The 21,588-nt window shown below is 54.5% G+C and overlaps 1 protein-coding gene and 1 long non-coding RNA gene across 9 annotated transcripts in view; one reads left to right on the forward strand and one right to left on the reverse strand.

Moving 5' to 3' along the window:
* The window catches only part of ARHGAP23 (Rho GTPase activating protein 23), an 87,476-nt gene that overhangs the window by 7,838 nt on the left and 58,050 nt on the right, over nt 1-21,588 (forward strand). The window lies entirely within an intron of this gene.
* Nucleotides 6,589-11,522, reverse strand: LOC144335648 (uncharacterized). Its single transcript, XR_013406643.1, has 3 exons — nt 11,320-11,522; nt 9,757-10,998; nt 6,589-9,588 (listed from the first exon to the last, which is right to left on the reverse strand). It is a non-coding gene; the product is annotated as an uncharacterized LOC144335648 (long non-coding RNA).

Consider the following 21,588-nt stretch of genomic DNA (forward strand, 5'->3'; position numbering starts at 1 on the left):
GCAGGTGAATCCTACTTCCTACTGTGAGGCACTGGGGAGAGCAGGCAGAGATGTCCCCAGCCTCTGGGAACGTCAGGGGTTGGCTGCTATGGCTGGGACTGTGAGGCTCTTCAGAGGATAGGTAGTCCTGAGAGGCTGCCTGGAGGAGGACTGCAAGGGTGGGTATGGTTCTGATAGGTGGGAAAAGGTGGGATTGTATTCTAGGCCCAGGAAGGGCTTGGTGGCTAAGGAACAGAGAGGGTCCTGGGACACTGGTCCTAAAGTTGGCCCCAGGGTTTGGTCATCATCCTTGTGCCTCAGCCTCCTGAGTAGCTGGGATTACAGGTGCACCACCATGCCTGGCTAATGTTTTTATTTTTGTAGAGACAAGGTTTCAGCATGTTGGCCAGGCTGGTCTCAAACTCCTGACCTCAGGTGATCCGCCTGCCTCAGCCTCCCGAAGTGCTGGGATTACCAGCTTGAGCCACCGCACCCAGCTGGGTTTCATCATTCTGGGTGCCCAAGGGGTTTGGGTGTATGGTGGTGGCGGTGGGGAAACTGGTAATTCCCTGTCCCGCCAACCCCCCAGCTTCTCCTGGAGGAGGAGCCAGGGCTACTCCCGGTGGCAAGGAGCCCGGGCCCGTAAGGAGCGGAACTGGGGAAAGAAAGACTTCTTATGCCCAGTGCATTTGGGGGCGTCCGGGGGTCGGGGAACAGTGGGGCCTTTGTCCCCAGCCGCCAGGAATCTGGCCGAGAGTTGGCCCTGGGTCTGGCTAGGCCCTCGGCAGGCAGGTCCTCTTTGCAGTGACCCTTTCAAAGCTCAGCCTGAATCCCTGGGAGGAGAGACAGCGTGGGGCGGGACATGGGGATGACTGAGACCCACAGGCTGAGGCCTGAGGGACAGAAACAGACCTGCCTTGGCCTCTCGGGGTGGGGAAGCTGGTGGGAGGTGTGTGGGCCGGAGGAATGTGGTGGGCTGCGGGACCGCATGGGAGCCATGTGGGAGGATAACCACTCAAGGGGCCTTAGCCCCAAGTTGGGGTCCACCTAGGGAGGGGCCGAGTTCATTCTGGCCCGAGAGTGTTTCTGTCTCCAATCTGACTTCTGTCTGGCTCTGTTTTCCTGCATCAACAGCTGCTTCTTCCTTTCTGATTTTCCCGAAAGTGTGAGAGCTTGGAAAGAATCGGGTGTGGGCGCCAGACTCAGAGCTCTTGGGAGGAGGGAGAGGTGGGGACCTGGGCAATCTAGAGCTTTTCCTGATCCTGAGAGTCCCCAAAGGCTGGAGGGAGAGGGTCCCCCGTAGAGTCTCCCTTATGCTCAAAGTGGAGGAACTCTGTATTGTTCCCGAAAAGGGACGGAAGGAGGAGGAAAGCTATCCAGAGAGGGGACGTCTTCCTTTGTTTCAGCTGGAGGAATATCAGAGGCCACCCTCCTTCCCTGTCTCTCCATTTGCCTCATAGGGAAACTGAGGCCTAAAGAAAGGACAGTCCAAGGGGATAGAGCACAGAAGAAAGGACCAGCAAGAGTGGAAGGAAGCCAGCCCTGTGCGGTTAGGACTGTAGGGACTATGGTGGCTCACGCCTGTAGTCCCAGCTACTCGGGAGGCTGAGGCAGGAGGATCGCTTGAGAGGATGCATGCCAGGTGGGAGGAGGAAGGGGCCTCGGGTTGTTGAGTTGTCATAAGAGGGTTGTAGAGAAGTGCCCAGAGTTCCTTCAGGTCTGACCTGCGGTGATTCCATGAAAAAAAGGAGAGGAAGGAATGATTCCTGCTGGTGAGTTCCCAAGATCCTAGTAGAAAGAGGGACCCCAGGCTTTTGGACTGAGCAATGCACAGGGGAGCCTTTTGCGGCCCAAGGGAGAATCTTGCCCCCGCTCTGATGCTGTTTCTACTTCTTGCCCCGGAACCCGATCTCTCTTTGGCCTCCAGGCACTCTCTGTACTAGGGAAGATTTTTGTTGTTGTTGTTTTTGAGACAGAGTCTCGCTCTGTCACCCAGACTGCAGTGCAATGGCACGATCTCGGCTCACTGCAACCTCTCCCAGGTTCAAGGGATTCTCCTGCCTCTGCCTCCTGAGTAGTTGGGATGACAGGCACCCACTTTTAGTAGAGATGGGCTTTCGCCATGTTGGTTAGGCTGGTCTTGAACTCCTGACCTCAGGCGATCTGCCTGCCTCAGCCTCCCAGAGTGTTGGGATTACAGGCATGAGCCACTGCGCCTGGCCTGGGAAGATTCTTATAAATCTTCCTTTCCTCTTCTGGAGGTGTGGCCCTGGGCTCCTCCCCAAGAGAGGCGGAGGAGGGGGCGGAGGCCCCAGGCTGCGATGGAGGCTGTCTGCGCACTGTATCTTGCAGTGGCATCGCAGAGCTGAACTTCATTAGCTCTAATGAAGCCTTGGCACTGTGCTTCTCCCACACAGCACCTAGATGTTTCAAGGAAGGCGAGGGGGACAACTGAGGTTGGGTCCAGAGCCCAGGAGATGGTGCGGTGGGCAGGGGGGATGTTTGCAAGAGGGGAGGGTAGGAGGCAGAAAATGGGGACCACACAACCAGGCCGGGGTTGCCAAAGTGAGAGAGAAACAGCTCCTCTTCCTTCCGCACTGGGACTTTTGTCTTCTCCAGTGGCCTAGAGGCCTAGGTACCCCCAGTGCTAGGGAAAGCCTTATCTGAGAGACGGGGTGTGGTCTGGGGATGCTGAGGATATTCCCAGGCCTGGCTTGCAGAGAGCGCCCCTCCTGCTGTCTCCCTAATTTCAGCCTGGAGCAGGAGAACGACCTGACCCCAGCATGGGAGGCCCAGGGCTCGGGAAAGTCCAGCATTGGGCCGGAGCCGAATGGAACCCACTGTCAGTGGTGATTGGTGCTTGCTTGCTCTCTGCGTTCCAGGCTTTCTCTTGGGACCTGGATGAATGAGACACAACCCTGCCCTCAAGGGCCTCCTTGTCTGCTTTTCCTACCGCCAGACAAAAAGTCTCCACAAAGATTGTATAACCATGAGTTCTAAGATTTGCATCCACCCGATCTACCAGTACCGAACACCCCTCAGGGGCCCCCTGCCAAAAATATTAATGTAAAAATGGCCCAGTCTGACTGGGGAGACGGACCTGCAGCCTACACAAGCTAGTGTCTTCACCATGGTAATCACTGGAGAGTGAATGTGGTCACAAAGGCGTTAACAGGAGTTTAAAGCTGGAGGCCGGAAGCTGGGTAGAATTGCCATAGGGATTGGTTAAAAACCAGTTGGTGATATGATTAATCTCCTTTCTTTCATCTCCTGTTTCCAAATCTATCATTAACCTGAGGATTCTATAGTGAAATCCTTTTTGATCAATTTTTCAAGTGCCGTCATAAGGGGGATGTATAATTACAGATGCAACAACTGAGACCTGGAGTGGGCAAATAACTTCACTCAAGGTCACCAAGCATCAAATTTCAAGCTGGGCCAGGCACGGTGGCTCACACCTGTAATCCCAGAGACTTGGGAGGCTTTGACAGGAGGATTGCTTGAAGCTAGGATTTTTTTTTTTTTTTTTGAGAGAGAGGGTTTTGCTCTGTCACCCAGGCTGAAGTGCAGTGGCACAATCAGGCACACGCTACCATGCTTGGCTAATTTTTTTGTAGCGGTGGGGGTCTCCGTATGTTGCCTAGGCTGGTCTTGAACTCCTGAGCTCAAGTGATTCTCCTGCCTTGGTTTCCCAAAGTGTTGGGATTACAGGCATGAGCCAGAGGTCAAGAATTTGAGACCAACATTGGCAACATAGCAAGACCCTGTCTCTAAAAAATTAGCCAGGTGTGGTGGTGCACACCTGTAGTCCTAGCTACTTGGGAGGCTGAGTTGGGAAGATTGCTTGAGCTCAGGAGTTCGAGGCTACAGTGAGCTATAATAGAACCGCTGTACTCCAGCCTGGGTAACAGAGCAAGACCCTATCCACCCTCACCCTCCCCAAAAAATTAAAGCTGGGTCTTTCAGAATCCTAGGTCTGCCATTGTTGTGACTGCTATATTCTCTGACAACAAAGAGCTGGGAGGACACCCCTCACCCAGGGAAGGTAGACCCTCTTCCCCACAGCTGAGCCCTGAAATCCAAGCAAAGGTTGGGATAACGAAGGGGTGGGGAGGACAGATGTAATGGGTGGTGGGTGCAGAGAGATGTAGATTAAGTTCTGCTTCTCTGTGTCTTCTGTGATTCAGTGTGGAGTCTGGGTTTGCTCGTGAGTGGCGTGGGGGACCCCAGGGTTCTGTCAATGAAATGGCTGAGCCCCTGCCTCCTCCAAAGATGCTCCAGCTCTCAGGGGAAGGCTTCACTGTGGGGAGATGAGGCTTACCAAAGCTTGAAAGATATTTGCTGGGGCTGGGCACAGTGGCTCACGCCTGTAATCCCAGCACTTTGAGAGGCCAAGGCAGGCAAATCACGAGGTCAAGAGATCGAGACCATCCTGGCCAACATGGTGAAACCCCATCTCTACTAAAAATACAAAAATTAGCTGGGCGTGGTGGCATGTGCCTGTAGTCCCAGCTACTCGGGGGGCTGAGTCAGGAGAATCACTTAAACCCGGGAGGTGAAGGTTGCAGTGAGCCAAGATTGCGCCACCGCACTCCAGCCTGGAGACAGAGTGAGACTCCGTCTCAAAGAAAAAAAAAATGTTTGCTGGGACAAGAAAGGGATGGAGGAGAAGAGAGAGAAGGGCATACCAGGCAGAGGGACCCAACATTACCTCAGGCAAGGAGGCATGAACCAGCCTGGCCTCTTAAGAGATTGATGAGTACAAGGCTCAGAGTACAGGGAGGAGGTCAGGTTGGCAAGGCCAATGAGACCAGATCCCGCTCCTTCCCTCCCCCATCAGGGCATATCCCTCATGCCATGCTAGGATCCTGACTTGCTCCCATAGCTACTTCGGAGCCACACAAGGGTCTGGGGCAGTGGAGGCAGCAGACCAGGTGAAAGAAGATGGGAGATGAAACTGGAGGTACAGTTGGAAGGGCAGGATAAGAGTGGAATATGTTGGCTGGGCACGGTCGCTTACGCCTGTAATCCCAGCACTTTGGGAGGCTGAGACTGGTGGATCATCTGAGGTCGGGAGTTCGAGACCAGCCTGACCAACATGAAGAAACTCCGTCTCTACTAAAAATACAAAATTAGCCAGGAGTGTTGGCTCATACCACCACAGTAGCTGTAATCCCAGCTACTCAGGAAGGCTGAGGCAGGAGAATCGCTTGAACCTGGGAGGCAGAGGTTGCAGTGAGCCGAGATCGCACTTTTGCACCCCAGCCTGGGCAACAAGAGCGAAACTCCGTGTCAAAATAAATAAATATAAAAATAAAAATACAAAAATTACCTGGGCGTAGTGGCAGGTGCCTGTAAATCCCAGCTACTTGGGAGACTGAAGCAGGAGAATCGCTTGAACCTGGGAGGTGGAGGTTGCAGTGAGCCGAGATTGCACCACAGCACTCCAGCCTGGGCGACAGAGTGAGACTCTGTCTAAAAAAAAAAAAGAAAGAATGAGAATATGTCACCCTCTCCCCCTTTCCAGAAACTTGCTGTGCCGTCTCTTTCCCTTGTCTAGAAGGGCCTTCTCTGCCTTTTCCATTTCTCCAACTCCTGTTCCTCTTTCAATGCCCAATTCAAATATCTTCTGTAAAACCTCCCTCCACCACTCAAATATATCGTGACTTCCTCCTCTGCGCACTAGACCTTGTGCCCCGCGAGGATAGGGACTTTGTCTCGTTCACTGCTCTATATCCAGCCTCTAGGCCAGGCCCTGTTAGAACGCTGCTGACTGATGAACTGAGTGTTCCCACAGCACTGGGCACTGCATTGTCCACCAATAATAATAACAATGGGAGTATTGGTTATAGCAAACATGTATTGCAGCCCTCAGAGCCAGACACTGCTGTGCTGAGCACTTTGCACACACCGTCTCTTTAATCTGTACAACAATCCCACGGGCGATGGATTATCTCTATTTAATATCTGTGGAAACAGAAGCTCCGGGAGGTTGGTAACTTGTCCAGTGACATACAGATAGGAAGTGGGCCTGAGTCAGGATTCAAACCAGCTTCCTCTGAATCCTGCTTAGGAACTTTTTTTTTTTGAGACCGAGTCTTGCTCTGTCGCCCAGTCTGGAGTGCGGTGCCACGATCTCTGCTCACTGCAACCTCTTCCTCCCGGGTTCAAGCGATTCTCCTGCCTCAGCCTCTTGAGTACCTGGGACTATAGGCACACGCCACTGCATCTGGCCACTTTTTGTGTTTTTGGTAGAGAAAAGGTTTCACCATGTTGGCCAAGCTCGTCCCTAACCCCTGGCTTCAAGTGCTCCTCCGACCTCGGCCTCCTAAAGTGCTGGGATTACAGGCATGAGCCACTGTGCCCAGGTTCTGCTTAGGAACTTTTAGACACTATGCCCTATAGCACCTTCATTTGTTGCATGTCTGTCTCTTTGGTTTTATAAAATCAGGGACTGCTTTTGTTAATTTTTGAAAATCCTCGGACTACGGAACTGATTTGTTAAGCAACTTCTACATGCCAGACACTCAACGTTGAGTCCTCTCCAGGACCCAGTTTACAGCTGAGGAGACTGAGGCATGGAGAGGGAAAGGACTTGACCAAGGTCATGCAGTTGGGACCCGAAACCTGGCCTCTGACTCATCTTCCCTTGTGTCACTGCCCCCCCCAGCCCAGTGCCAGGCCGTTGGTGGTACCCAGTGAACAGTCCTAGAATGAACGAAAGAGGAATCGGCTCTGAAGGTGACTGCTTTCTTTGGGGGCACACAAGGGGCCGGACGGGGGCCATGAACTGGGCCTCCAGCCCCTAAGCCCAGTGTGTGTCCCGCCGGGATTACTGATGAGGAGAGGGATCTAGAGGCCGGGACTGGGGATGTTGTAATTTCCAGGTGCTCAGCTGTCTGTCAGACCTGGGAGCTCCAAGGAGGAGAGGCTGACCTGGTTCCGGGGTGGTCAGGGATGGTGTCTGGGGCAGGCAGAGCCTTACCACGACCTTTAGAGGCCTCCGGAGGCTACACAGCATCAGTAGGATTTTGGCCACTGGTGACCAGAAGGGACCTCCAAGCCTGGGAAATGCAGCTGCCAGGGCTGCAGTGCGGATGGGCAGAGGCCCTGGGTTGTGCTGCAGGCTGGGCACTCACTGCCTTTTGCTGAGTGACCATTCAGCCTATGCTCCCAGCCCCACAGGGATCCACCAATCAGACCTGCCTGCTGCTGTGTATTTGCATCTCATTTGCGTGACAACACCCCTTGCTCTGTCCCCAAGTGTGCCTCCTCAGCTCATGCCCCATTCCCCATTTCAGGCCCCCTGTGCAGAGCTCCCATGGGAAGGGCAGAAAGGCCCACCTGGGCTGCCAGCCTGCTGCACTATTCATAGCTCAGGGCTGGCGTACTTCACATACTTGACGTTTCTCATGTCTGGCTGGCCCGAGGCCCCTCTGTTGTCTTCCCCTCCCTCCCCTCTTCTCTTTTTTCCCCTTCCCCTCCTCCCTCCTCTCAACCAATCTTCCTGAAATCTACAGATATCCAAGTCCCTTGTCATGGAAGAGCCCACATAGGGAAACTGAGGCCCCAGAGAGGGCGGGGCCTGGAGGGAGAAACCGGTGGTAATGAGGTGCATAATGAGGTGGCTGAGTCTGGGCTCTGCCCGTATTTTCATTCCCGAGCTGACATTAGCTGTGGTACCATGACAGATTCCTTAGCTTGCTAAGTTAGACAAGCATTTCAGAAAGTCAAGACCTGGAGGGTAAGGGTTGAGTCAAGGGAAAAAGGGGATGGGGAGGGGGCAGGCAGGCACTGTATTATAGTCCAGGGAGAGGGGAACTTGGATGCAGGGAGCAGGCCCTGAGTCTCAGGACAAGGGTGTGGCACATTGCAGAACCCACGAGGAGGGCTCGTGGCTGGAGTGTGGCCAGCTGGGGTGAGGGCACAGAGCTGCAAAGAGGATTGAAGCAGCTCCCCCTTTTCTCCCCACCCCTTTCTCCCCCACTCCTTTTTTTTGAGCTTGGATCTGGCTCCATCGCCCAGGCTGGAGTACAGTGGCACAATCATGGCTCACTGCAGCCTTGAACTCTTGGCTCAAGCAATCCTCCCACCTCAGCCTCCCAAGTAGCTGGGACTACAGGCGTGCCCCATGGCGCCTGGCTAATTTTTATTTTTATTTTTGTGGAGATGGGGTCTTACCATGTTGACCAGGCTGGTCTCAAACTCTTGGGCTCGAGGGATCCTCCTGCCTCTGTCTCCCCAAGTTCTGTGATTACAGGCACGAGCCACCGCGCCCGGCCCCCCTTTCTTCCTTATTCCAGCACCCCCGACTTCTGGATCTGGTTCCGTCTGAGGAAGGGGTGGGGATATAAAAAGACAAAGATCTGAAGCAGTCCCTGCCTCTACTAGACCCCTCCTGGGGACAGGGTTCTGGTTACCCCTAACTCTCTGAGGAAAGGCTCATTCATTCCTCAACATTCAGAAACAGTGTGCAGAGCACCCACCCTGGGCCAGGAGCCAGGGATCTGACCACCAGCGAAGCAGACATGGCCCTTGCCTTCCAGGACCCACAGCCCTGTGGGGAGATGTTGGTCAAAATAAGCTCATAAATAAACAGACACTGACAAGAGGGTGCACAGGTAACTGACCTGGTCTGGGGCCAGAGGAGGTGTGCCTGGGGAAGTGACATTTTTGCTAAGAGCAACAGGGTGGGTAGGAGTGAATCAGGGCATGGGTTGCATTCCAGAAGCAGCATGTGCAAAGGACCTGTGGCTGGAAAGGTGCCTGGTCTTCACAGGAGCTGGAAGGAGGCCAGGGTGGCCAGAGCATAGAGGAAGAGGGCGTGGTGGGTGTGGGGACCAAGGCGCGTCCCACAAGGCCTGGTGGTCATAATATTAAAATAATCAATCTGGACTGTCAGATACCAGAGAGGTGACCGCCACTTAGAGCAGGGCAATGGTGTGATGAAGTGAGCAGACTCCGGAGACATCTAGGAAGCAGAGTCTGCTCCAATGCGGGGATGGAGGGCTGGGGCCATAACACCTAATTCTTGGTTCTCAGCCACTTTGTCAGGCTGCTATCCCTGTCTTCATTTTATAGCTGAAGAAATAAGGAAAACTGAGTGACCTTGAGTGATGATCTTGAGGTCACACAGCCAGAAAAGGGTCAGGGCCAGTACCAATGGCAAGTGTGGTCTTTACTCTGTGTTAGCCTTCTTGATGCCGGGACAGTGGTCACTTTCTCACCAGCCTCCCTGTCCCCACGCCTCAGTGCCCCTGCAGGTCACCCCAGCATTCCCTGCCTAGCACCCGACCCAGTGGAGAGCCAGGAGTTCCAGGTGGTGGGTGCTGTGTGCCACCTTTATTTCCAGAGGTTGTTCTGCTGTTAAATGAGTTAGTGCATTTAACAGCAGCATGCCTGGAGTACAGTAAGCACTCAACAAGCACTCATGACTGTGTGGCTGTTATCCTGTCCCCGAATGTGGGGCCAGGCAGACTGGCAGGGGGAGGTGGGAGGAGGATCTGGAGCGAGGATGATGCCATCTGTCCTCTTCTGACCAGAGAGCCCAGCCCAGGGGGCTCCCTCATGGCAGCGGCCCAGGGGAGGCTGTTTGTCCCTGCAGAGCCACTGTCCCTGCCACCTGTCCAGCTGCCTCTGGGCATCACAGACTGGATTAGGGAGTGGTTCAGTTCATAGGCAGGGCCACATGTGTGAAGGGGAAGGTAGGGGTAACCCAGGAGGGATGGGCAGGGCTGGGGTGAGGGGGTGGGTGGTTTCAGGGGTGGGGCTGAGAGCCTCTCCCTGCAGGGAGCCCCATGTGCTCCGGGGAGACTTTCGGAATCTGCTGAGACCTGCCCTGGGAGGGGACATGGTCTCAGCTTGACTGGGACCCATCTCTTGCCTGAAGGAAACCAATGTGTGCACCTGTTACCTCTGCCCAGGCTGTCAGACAACAGGAAGCACTCCTGGGGGGCGGGGGCAGGCGGAGTCACACCTAGAGCTCTCCCCTAGTCTCCTCTGAAGTGTGCTGTCCAGTGTGAGACCGGGGGATGGATCTGCTGGCCTTAGAGAAGAGCCATTGCAGGCATTCACTGCCTCTAGGAATGACTGCTCCAGTCTAGTCTGAAAAGGGGCTCTGGCCGCTCTCCTTGACCGAAGGGAGACCCTGAGATTCCACAGTTGCCCTGTCTTTCTGCAGGGGATTTTTCTCCTCTGTAGGAGATGGGGAGGGGAACATCCCAGGGCTGGTTGGAGCTGAGGGGCCTGGGGAGCGAGGTTGAGGGAATGAGGACCCCTCTGCTCGCTCTGGGTTGTCAAGGAGACGAGGCATGCCAGCACTGGGCCAGCAGGGGGCTCTGCTGCCCACGGGACCTGCCTATCCAGCAGCCGAGATAATCATCCTTCAGTGTGCCAGTGTGCGGGCTCATTTCCAGGAGTGCCTGCGAGGACCCGGCCGTGTCTCTGTGGGCATGCCCTTGTGTGTATGCTACAGGGGGGTGTGAGCGTGTGGCACGTTGGAACGGGCATGTGTGTGCTTGGTGGGTTTGAGGACTCCCACACTGAGTCAGGTTTCTGACAAGAAAACACTTCCAAGGTCCTGCTGGCAGCCTTGGAAGAGTTTGTGCATGACTGGGGATGGCAACCTCTGTGGATGGCAGGCCCCCATCAACGCCAAGGACCTGATGCGTACCAGGTTCAGGCTGGGCTTTTCCCCTGTTCAGGAACCTCTAGGGCTCCAAAGATGACAGTAGAGACTCTGAGGAGGTGTAGTGACGAGGAATGGCAGGGAAAGGTCTTCCAGGCAGGAGGTGTCCAGCTCCTGGGCAACCTCTGTGGGCAGAGCCTTCTCCTGGGCACCAAGGAGAGCCTGTTCATTTGTTTCATCTTTCAACTTTTTTTTTTTTTTTGAGATGGAATTTTGCTCTTGTCGTCCAGGCTGGAGTGCAATGGTGCGATCTCGGCTCACTGCAACCTCCACCTCCTGGGTTCAAGTGATTCTCCTGCCTCAGCCTCCAGAGTAGCTGGGACTACAGGCACCTGACACCATGCCCGGCTAATTTTTGTATTTTTAGTAGAGACGGGGTTTCACCATGTTGGCCAGGCTGGTCTCAAACTTCTGACCTCAGGTGATCCAACTGCCTTGGCCTTCCAAAATGCTGGGATTACAGGCCTGAGCCACTGTGGCTGGCCTTATGTTTTATTTTTTTGTGTGTTTGATTTCTGACTTGGCCTTTTTAAAAAAATTATAAAATGGCCAGGTGCAGTGGCTCACTCCTGTAATCCCAGCACTTTGGGAGGCTGAGATGGACAGATCACAAGGTCAGGAAATCAAGACCATTGTGGCTAACACAGTGAAACCCTGTCTCTACTAAAATATACAAAAAATTGACTGGGCGTGGTGGCGGGCACCTGTAGTCCCAGCTACTCGGGAGGCTGAGGCAGGAGAATGGCGTGAACCCAGAGGCAGAGCTTGCAGTAAGCGAGATCATGCCATAGCACTCCAGCCTGGGCAACAGAGCAAGAATCTGTCTCAAGAAAAAAAAAAAAAAAAAAAAAAAATATATATATATATATATATATATATATATATATATATATATATATATATATATAAAATATATATAATACAGCCGGGCGCTGTGGCTCATGCCTGTAATCCCAGCACTTTGGGAGGCTGAGGTGGGCAGATCATGAGATCAGGAGATTGAGACCATCCTGGCTAACACAGTGAAACCCCGTCTCTTCTAAAAATACAAAAAAAAAAAAAAAAAAAATTGCCGGGCATGGTGGCTCGCGCCTGTAGTCCCAGCTACTCAGGAGGCTGAGGTAGGAGAATTGCTTGAACCCGCGAGGCGGAGGTTGCAGTGAGCCAAGAGCACACCATTGCACTCCACACTCCAGCCTGAGCAACAAGAGCAAAACTCCATCTCAAAATATATATATATACAACAAAATGTATAATTTTAACAATTTTTAACTGTAAAGTGGCATTAAGTACATCCATATTATTGTGCTATCACCATAAATGGTGATATTCCACTATCACCGTAAGTGGAATAATATAATATTTATTCATTCATTCCTTTTTTTTTTTTTTGAGACAGGGTCTTGCTTTGTCACCCAGGCTGGAGTGCACTGGTATGATCACGGCTCACTGCAGCCTTGACCCCCTGGGCTCAAGCTGAGACCTCCCATCTCAGCTTCCTGAGTAGCTGGGACTATAGGTGCATGCTACCACTTTCTGCTACCTTTTTTTTTTTTTTTTTTTTTTGTAGAGACAGGGTTTCACCACGTTGTCCAGGCTGGCCCTGAACTCGTGACCTCAAGTGATTCTCTCACCTCAGCCTCCCAAAGTGCTGGGAATACAGGTGCTGGGATTACAGACGTGAGCCACCAAGCCCAGCCAGTATTAGTCCTTTTGTGTCTGGCTCATTTCACTTAGCATAATCTCTTTAAGGTTCATCCACATTGTAGCATGTGTCAAAATTTCTTTTTTTTTTTTTTAAATTTGAGACACGGTCTGGCTCCCCCAGACTGAGGTGTAGTGGCGCAATTTCAGTGCATTGTAACCTCCATCTCCTGTGCTCAAGCCATCCTCCCACCTCAGCCTCCCAAGTAGCTGGGACTACACGTGTTTGCCCCCACACATGGCTTTTTTTTTTTTTTTTGTAGAGATGGGGTTTCGCTATGTTGCCTGGGCTGGTCTTGAACTCCTGGGTTCAAGCAATCCTCCCGCCTCAGCCTCCCAAAGTTCTGGGATTACAGGTGTGAGCCACCCCGCCCAGCCTTCACTTATTTTAAAAGGCTAAATAATACAATTATGTATTGTTCATGTAATGTATGTATTCTATGTAATACAATAATACAGACGATTTCATTGTGTGGATATACCTCATTTTGTTTGTCCGTTCATCCGTAGATGGACACTTGGGTTGCTTCCATTTCTTGGCTGTTGTGAATAACACTGCTGTGAACACGAGTGTACAAACATCCCCTCATCCCTGTTTTCAGTTGTTTTGGATATATACCCAGAAATGGAATTACTGGATCATATGGTAATTCTGTGTTTAATTTTTTTATTTTTTATTTTTTGAGATGGAGTTTCCCTTTTGTTGCCCAGGCTGGAGTGCAATGGCACGATCTTGGCTCGCTGCAACCTCTGCCTCCCTGGTTCAAGCGACTCTCCTGCCTCAGCCTCCTGTCTATGTTTAATTTTTTGAGAAACTGTCATCCTGATTTCCATAGCAACTTCACCATTTTATTTATTTATTTTTAAATTTTATTTTATTTTTATTACTTTTTTAGAGAGGGAGTCTTGCTCTGTGGCCCAGGCTGAAGAGCAGTAGTGTGATCACAGCTCACTGCAGCCTCCAACTCCTGGGTTCAAGGGATCCTCCCACCTCAGCCTTCCAAGTAGCTGGGACTACAAGTGTGTACCATCACGCTTGGCCAATTTTGCGTTTTTTATAAAGATGGGGTTTCAATATGTTTCCCAGGCTGATCTTGCACTCCTGGCCTCCCAAACACTGGGATTACAGGTATGAGCCACTGTGCCTGGCCACAGCCACACCATTTTACATTCCCACAGCAATCCAATTTCTCCACATCCTAACCATTAATAAATAATTTTTGAGCTGGGCACGGTGGCTCACGCCTGTAATCCCAGCACTTTGTGAGGCCGAGGTGGGTGGATCACTTGAGGTCAGGAGTTCGAGATCAGCCTGGCCAACATGGTGAAACCCCATCTCTACCAAAAATACAAAATTTAGCTGGGTGTGGTGGCGCGTTCCTGTAATCCCAGCTACTCGGGAGGCTGAGGCAGGAGAATCGCTTGAACCCAGGAGGTGAAGGTTGCAGTGAGCCAAGATCTCACCACTTCACTCCAGCCTGGGCAACAGAGACACTGTCTAAAAAAAAAAAAGAAGTAATTTTTGAGAGCCCACTATGCACAAAGCTCTCTAGGAGGGCAAATCCACTCTGAAAACCCAACAGCCATTGTCCTTGGGGAGCTCTCAGTCTAAGAGGGAGACTCAGGCCAGGCCCTTGAGCATCCTCCTATCTGAGGGGAAAGCCACAGGCCATATCTTTTGGGAGACCCTAGACTGATGTGGGGCAAAAATCCCTTGTTTTCAAGAAGCACACAGTCTGATGGAGGAGGCACAGCTTATTCCCTTTGGGGAGTCTGCAGACAGGCCCAGAAACCAGAATGGAGACCCCAGAGACAGGCAGGGGGCTGCTGAGTGGGTAAATCAGGGGGTACAGAGGGATTGTGGTAAGCCTTGTCCCATGCCAGCCTGCTGTTGCCTGGGCAATGGCCCTGGTGTTTACTTTGTGGCTGGCTCTAGACGCACCCTTTTCTGTAAGTGCTCATTTCCCACCAAGAGGAAAGAGGCTCCTCTTTAGTCTCCCCTTCCTCTGTTGTCCCTGAGGGGTGAACTGGCCCTCCTGTGGCACTGGAGACCCTGCCAGCCTGGCACTTTTGCCATGCTCCTTGCCTGCTGGGAGGGGCCCCATCCTGGGGTCTCATGTTACCCATTCCTTCCCTACTCCCAGAGGGCCCACAAGGTAGTGCTCTGGGCTTGCCAAAGTTCAGCCAAGGAAGTGGGAGATCCTACTGAATCCTCCTTGCTTGGGAGGAACTGGGGCACGTCAGGAGCCTGTAGGAACCTGGGGCTGGCAGTGGGAGGTAGGGGTGATGCCGGGAAGGATGAGTTTGCCTGGGTCTGTGAGTGTCCGCATGTGTCACTGTGTCTTTGTGTATACATGGCTGTCTGCATGTCTGAATGTGAGTATGACTGTGATGACTATCCAAAAAGCCGTCAAAACAGCCTGCATTTATTAAATCCCTACTATGTGCTCTGAGCCTGTGCTAAGACTTTCTTTAATTTACTTAATCCTCCCAACAGCCTTTGAGGTGGAAATTCATGTCATTCCCATTTTATTGATGAGGAACCAAGACTTAAGGAGGTTAAGTAACTTGCCCAAAGTCTCACAGCTAGAAAGTGGTAGAGATGGGGCTCTGACTCAGCTTCCAGAGGATTCCAGATCCCATGTGTCAGCCCCTGAGCTGTGCTGCCACTGAAAGAACTTGGGGATTTTTTTTTTTTTTTTTTTTTTTTTTTGAGACAGGGTCTTGCTCTGTCACCCAGGCTGGAGTGCAGTGGCGTGAACACAGCTCACTGAATCCTTGACTTCGTGGGCTCAAGTGATCTTCCCACCTTAGCCTCCTGAGTAGCTGGGAACAGAAGTGCACGCCACCATCCCCAATTAATTTTTAAATTTTTTGTAGAGATGGGGTCTTGCCAAGTTGCCCAGCCTTTTTTTTTTTTTTTTTTTTTGAGACCGGGTCTCACATTGCAGCCTTGACCTCCCTGGGCTCAGGTGATCCTCCCCACCTCAGCCTCCCCAGTAGTTGAGACCACAGGCATGCACTACCACACCTGGCTAATTTTTATGTTTTTTGTAGAGACGGGGTTTCACCGTGTTGCCCAATCTGGTCTTGAACTCCTGGGCTCAAGCGATTCTCCTGCCTTGGCCTCCCAGAGTGCTGGGATTATAGGCATGAGTCATCATGCCCAGCCAGAATTTGAGGATTTTGTGATTTTTGGATTATCTCAGCCCACCTTCCTGATGGTGATGGGATGTCTGGAGTGACAAGTGCTTCCTCATCTTCCTTCCCAGGCTTCCGTGGCTCTGGCCTAGTTTGAGGGAGAGGGAGCATAGTCCATCCCAACCCCGGGCAAGGGTGGCCCTAGAGGGGAAGAGCACTGGGTCTGGGGAGACCCTGGGAACCACCCTCTACCCGTGGGCCAGACATAGCACCGGTGCGGGGTGCCCAGGTTCCCGGTGATGGGGGTTATGTGCACAATAAGGGCGCTGGGGAGACATAGGCTTGCTTGGCCGGCTCATCAACTTGGCCTGCTGGGGCTTGTCAGGCGGGAGTCTCTACCCAAGCAATGCTGGGAACCAGGCATCTGAATAGGGCAAAAGGGTGGAAGAGGCCCGAGGGGGCAGCCGCCCTTGACTGAGGAGACTGGAGCAGGGTTCAGAGGCCCGGGCGTGGGTGACTGGGGCATGTGTTGGTATCGCATTGCCTGCATGCCTGGGATGCACAGATCTGCGGTGGGATTTGCCCCGTCTGTATGCGAGGTTGTGGAGTGGTCATGGGTCTGCGTTCGTTGGTGTGCGACTGGGTACAGGACCAGATGGAACTTCAAACATGCTGGATGACTATCTTGGGGTGGGGTCATTGTTTGTCACCTGGCGGTTTGGGGCCCACATTCTGGGAAGAGCGCTGAGCAAGCTGGAGGAAGGAAAAGCAGGCAGAATCGACCCTGAGCCCCTCTCTCACTTCCTGAGCCACACGCCCTGCAACACGTCAGTTTCCTTCTTGCTCCTATCTGACCCCTGGGACTCAGGACGCTCTCCTCCCCTTCCCCAGTGCCTGGTTGCTTCTACTCCTCCAGTCCAGACCACCCTCTCCTGTGAGGGATAGCCTGGGAGGTGTCTGGCCCCACCCTCAAAAAACTGTCACCTCCCAGAGAGAAGAGGCCCCATGCACCTGAAAGCAGGGCTCCCTTGGTTTGTGGGGGTCTCCCTTGGTGGGGGTGAAGGCAGCCAGCTTTGGCCAGTCTAGAACTTGGGGATCCCTAAAGGTTTTAGGAGCTGGGACAATACTCATGACGCTCCAAGGTGTCTCAGCTCCTGGCGCACAGCAGGTACTCAAGATGTGGTTAAACAAGAGCGTAATGGAAAAAGATCTGGTAAGTGGTTAGAACCCTGGGATCCGGTCCCAGCTTAGTAAAAATGAGTCCTTGAACTAGTCACTTGTTCTCTTTGAGCCTCAGTTTTTAAAAAAAATTTTATTCTTATTTATTTATTTAGGGACAGGGTCTCACTCTGTCTCCCTGGCTGGAGTGCAATGGTGTGATCTCTGCTCATTGCAACCTCCACCTCCCAGGCTCAGGTGATCCTCCCACCTAAGCCTCCTGAGTAGCTGAAACTACAGACACGTGCCACCACACCTGGCTAATTTCTGTGTTTTTTGTAGAGATCGGGTTTCACCACGTTGCTCAGGCTGATCTCAAACTCCTGGGCTCAAGCGATCTGCCCACCTTGGCCTCCCAGTGCTGAGATTGCAGGCGTGACTCACCACGCCTGACCAAGCCTCAGTTTCTGTAACTGAAAAACGGATGTCAAAAAAAAAATCTCTGGTTATTTGATTCTTAGGGTAAGTGTCAAATGAGAACAAGTGAAAGTGCTTTCAAATAGTAAAAGACAATGATCTCTTGGAAGGAGTGAAGACTGGATGCCCTCCCTTTGGGGATGCAGCCTTCAAGCCCCTCACCAGGGACCCTCAGGAAGATGAGGTTGAATGGATTTTGCAAGCTGGTCAAACTAGAGGGGGATGGGAGGGGCAGCTCAGCAGGGTAATTTCTGATGCAGGGGGAGGAAGCTGGGCAGGGCGTGGGGGGAGGACTCACGCTAGGCAGGAAGGCTTGGAATAGAATCTCAGCTACGCCTGGTATTTCCCAGCCCTGGGCCCCCTCCCCCACCACCCTCTAGGGCCCACCCCACATTCCTTTCCCAGAGGAAATGGGGGAGGGAGCAGAGAGGCTCCCCAGGCCTGGAGGATCATTTATTCAAGCTTCATACAACCTTTGAGGCCCCACTGGGTGCACTCTCGCCCTGAAGTCCCCACAGAGGCAGCTGGGTGTGGAGGTGGTGGGGGTGGGGAAGGAAAGGTGTGTGGTTTGTGTTGGAGGAATCTGTTACCTCCTTGGTTGCGCCTTGCTGCCCTGCCAGGTTAGAGGGCAGGAAATGGACATTGTATATGGTTGATCCCTTCCAGGGTCTCTGCAATCTGAATACAGAAAACCCATGTTGCGTCTCCACTTCTCTCCTCCCTGCTGCCCCAGAACCCTCAGCGGTTTTGAATTCTGCAGAGGTGGATTCTTGATCTGGGCACACAGCAGTACCTGTTGGCCATCAGCGGCTCCATGGGGGATGACAGGGGAGAGTCACTCCATTTCCTTAGAACCAGGGACTGGACTAGCAGCAAGAGGAACGCAAGTTAGGCAGCTGGAAGGACTTACTGGCTGCTTGCTGGGAGGACAGGCCAGACTTGGAGCTGAAGACATCTGATTGCCCTCCGCTTGGGGCCCCAGAGTCTGACATGGCTGGGGACAGCTTGATGGTGGTTCCAGCTGGTCTAGGAGGGTCTGGCCTTTGGAGAGTATGACAGAGTCACAGGGCAGGCCAGGGCAGGAGTGGTCCCAACACGGAATCCTTAGTTTTCTAGCGATGGAAGTGGGGCGGGAGAGGGTGCTGATGGAGATAGCGTGTCCTGCTCTCCCTGGCTGCAGTCCTTTCCCGCTCTCCCCCTAAGCTCTCCTGACTCAGCTCGTGGCAGCCTCACTCTTCCCATCTGGCTTCCGCCAGGGTGGGGGTGGTGGGTCCAGCTCTTGCACGGAGGGGGAGCCCAGCAAATAGCAAACAGGAAACAGGAGAACAAAACCAGCTCCCTGGCTGACACAGGCAGCCGCCCCCACACGCCTCACCCTCACCCTTCCTCTCTCTTCCTTCTCCCTCCCTTGATCCGGACCTCCCTCGTGGTCTGCTCTGCTCCCTTCCCCCTCCCCTCCCACCTCTGTCCCTCAGGCTCCCTTCCCATCCCTTGCTCCTTCACCTTCTTTTTTTTTTTTTTTTTTTTTTTTTTTTTTTGAGACGGAGTCTCGCTCTGTAGCCCAGGCTGGAGTGCAGTGGCCAGATCTCAGCTCACTGCAAGCTCCGCCTCCCGGGTTCACGCCATTCTCCGGCCTCAGCCTCCCGAGTAGCTGGGACTACAGGCGCTGCCACCTCGCCCGGCTATTTCTGTATTTCTTAGTAGAGACGGGGTTTCACCGTGTTAGCCAGGATGGTCTCGATCTCCTGACCTCGTGATCCGCCCATCTCGGCCTCCCAAAGTGCTGGGATTACAGGCTTGAGCCACCGCGCCCGGCCAATGCTCCTTCACCTTCTGACACTTCGTTGTCTCCTCCCTTCCCCCCCTCTGCCCCCAGGCCCCTCCCCATCTCTGCCCCTCCATCTCCCACCCCCCACCCCCTTTCTGGATTTCCTACCTCCCCATTGGGCCACCCTCCTGGCAGGTTCTTGCTGGGGACAGTGGATGGTGGAATGGGGGGAAGGGGAGCTGCACCTGCTTGGTGCTTCCTTCTGGTAGTTGCCCCCAAAAGGCCCAACCTTTATGACACTTCCCATCTGGCTCCTCCTAGATTCGGGAGTGGGATTGGGCTGGAGCTGCCCCGCTTTCCTGGCTGCTGGCTAGGATTTGGGTGTAGGATAGAAGTTGGGATGAGGGGTCGTGGGGTTGGAGTCCCCATGCTGCCCTAACAAGCTGGGTGCTCTTGGACCTGTTTCCTTCCCTACAAATGAGGCCATAGTAATGGCCCCGGGCCACAGCAAATGACTGTAGTGATATTGTTGGTGAACAGTCAAGTGGGCTAGAAATGATAATGGTGGTTACACATCCACGAGCCAAGGCCTCTGCTAGCCCCACCTGGATGGGGCCTGGGAAGAGGGAGAGCCAGGAAGGGCGAGCAGGGCAGGGGCTAGCACAACATGGCGTTTCCTGTCTGGCTCACATGCCAGGGGGTGGAAGAGGGGCCAGCTTTGAGTGATCATCAGCTTGTGGTGCCCCTCTAGGTAGAGCTAATGGGTAGGGAGTCCTGGGGAGGAGGGTGGTTCCCACAGGGGTATTGGGGACTTCACCTGCACCTAAGGGTATGTGGCTGTCACTCTGTGCGGGGCAGTGTGTGTAGCACCTGAGGGGCTGTGGCATCTGTGCCTGGAGTGCCTGAGCTGTGCCGTGTGTGCGTGGCATCTGCCATGTTGTGGGGGTCCCTGTGGGGTATGTGTGGAGTGTGTGGGTGGGTAAATGTGGGTCTGGTATGCTTGCACATGCATCTGTCTGTGAGTGTGTGGACCGTATACACTTGGGCGGATGTCTGAGGTGTGTGTATACGATGTGGAAGAGTCCTGTGTGTGGGGGGGGGAGGATAGTATGTTTCTGGGGTATATGCACATAGGGTGAGTGTGTGTGGGAGGGTGGATGTGTGTTGTGCGGGTCTGTACAGAGTGGGTAGGGTGTGAAGCAGAGTGAGGGGCACCTGGAGCATGTGTGACTGTTTCTCTGGGTGCATGGGGCAGATGTGCGTGCGCGCGCGCGCGTGTGTGTGTGTGTGTGTGTGTGTGTGTGTGTGTGTGCTGGAAGGGTGCAAGGTGTGCGGGCTGGGGGAGAGTGCATGTCTGGGTCGAGGGCTGCCGTCTGCGTGTGAGGCTGCGAGGGTGTGGTCGTGTGGGGGACTGTGTAGTGCCCTGGCGTGTGGGGTGTGAGTGTGGGATCTGGGCGGCCGCGGACAGGGGCCGCCCCGGAGGGGGAGGCGTCAGCCCTGCGCGACTCGCGGGCGTGTCGGGGCTCGGGCGCCTTCAGCCGGGAGGCACGGGAGGCGCGGAGCCGCTCCAGCCGTCCTGCCGCCGTCCGCGCGGGCCGTCCATCCCTTCGGGGCCCCCGGGCCCAGGGCCCGCGGTTCCGGGGGGCGGGCGGGGACCCCCGGGGCCCGCCGGCCACCCGGGCGGTCGAGGACGCCGTCTACCGGGCACCTAGCAGCTGCCCCGGGCCCCCGCGCGGCGCACGCGGCTCCGGAAGCCCGGCCTGAGGCGTACTGGGGCCGGGGCGGTGGCCGGACCTGGGAGTCCCCGCCGGCCGCGGAGCTGGTGGGCAGCGCCGTGTGGCGCGTGGAGCGCGCGGGGGCCGGGGGCTGGCGCTGGGAGCGCGCCGTCGGTGTGGACTGCAGCGCCCCAGAACCGCGCTGTCTCTGGCTCCCCTGCCTCAGTCACAGCGACCGCCGCGCGCCCGGGCCGCGCCGGGCCAGGGTGAGCGCCGCGGGGCCGGGGCCGGGGCCGGGGCCGGGGCAGGACTTGTCGGGGTCTGAGTGGGACTGGGTCACCAACTCCCTGCGGCCTTTGAGCTGTGTGCGCCCTGCATTCCAGGACTGATGCCCCTGGAGCGGGGAGTGAGTGAGGCGCTTGAGAGACGGGGCTGAGGGTGGCAGGATTTGTGGCTTGGAGCTCTGCCAGGGCTTCTGGGATGACAACCCCCAGTTTGGTCGAGGCCTCCAGAGGGCTCAGCCCTCTCGGTTTCCAGGCAGTGGAAGGATGGAAGGGACCAGAGTGTTTGAAGAGACGCTGGGGCTTCTAGGAATCCCAGAGGGTGTGGGCGGGCAGGGACCCTGAGTCCGGGGCAGGCAGAGGCACCACTGAATGGAGCAGGGCACACGACCCAGCCCACCCCTGGTAGGGGACCTGGACACGGCACACGAGGGTTTCCTAGTGGGCAGAGGAGGCTGAGTGGCAGACGGGCCCCTGCGGGTAGTGAGTGCTCTCAGGGCTGACAGGGCTGGGCTGGGGGACTGCCGTGTTTCTGATATCCGAGATGGACCAGGCTGGTAGGGTGTGAGTCACAGTGGGCGCCATGCCCGGCCTGAACACTGCTCCCTGCAATGACCTCTTTATGCTCCCGGGGGGAGGAGCAGGGCTCCTGGGTTCTAGTTCCTGGTGCTGCCAACC

This window comes from Macaca mulatta, chromosome 16 (assembly GCF_049350105.2).
Source record: "Macaca mulatta isolate MMU2019108-1 chromosome 16, T2T-MMU8v2.0, whole genome shotgun sequence".
Classification (NCBI taxonomy): domain Eukaryota; kingdom Metazoa; phylum Chordata; class Mammalia; order Primates; family Cercopithecidae; genus Macaca; species Macaca mulatta.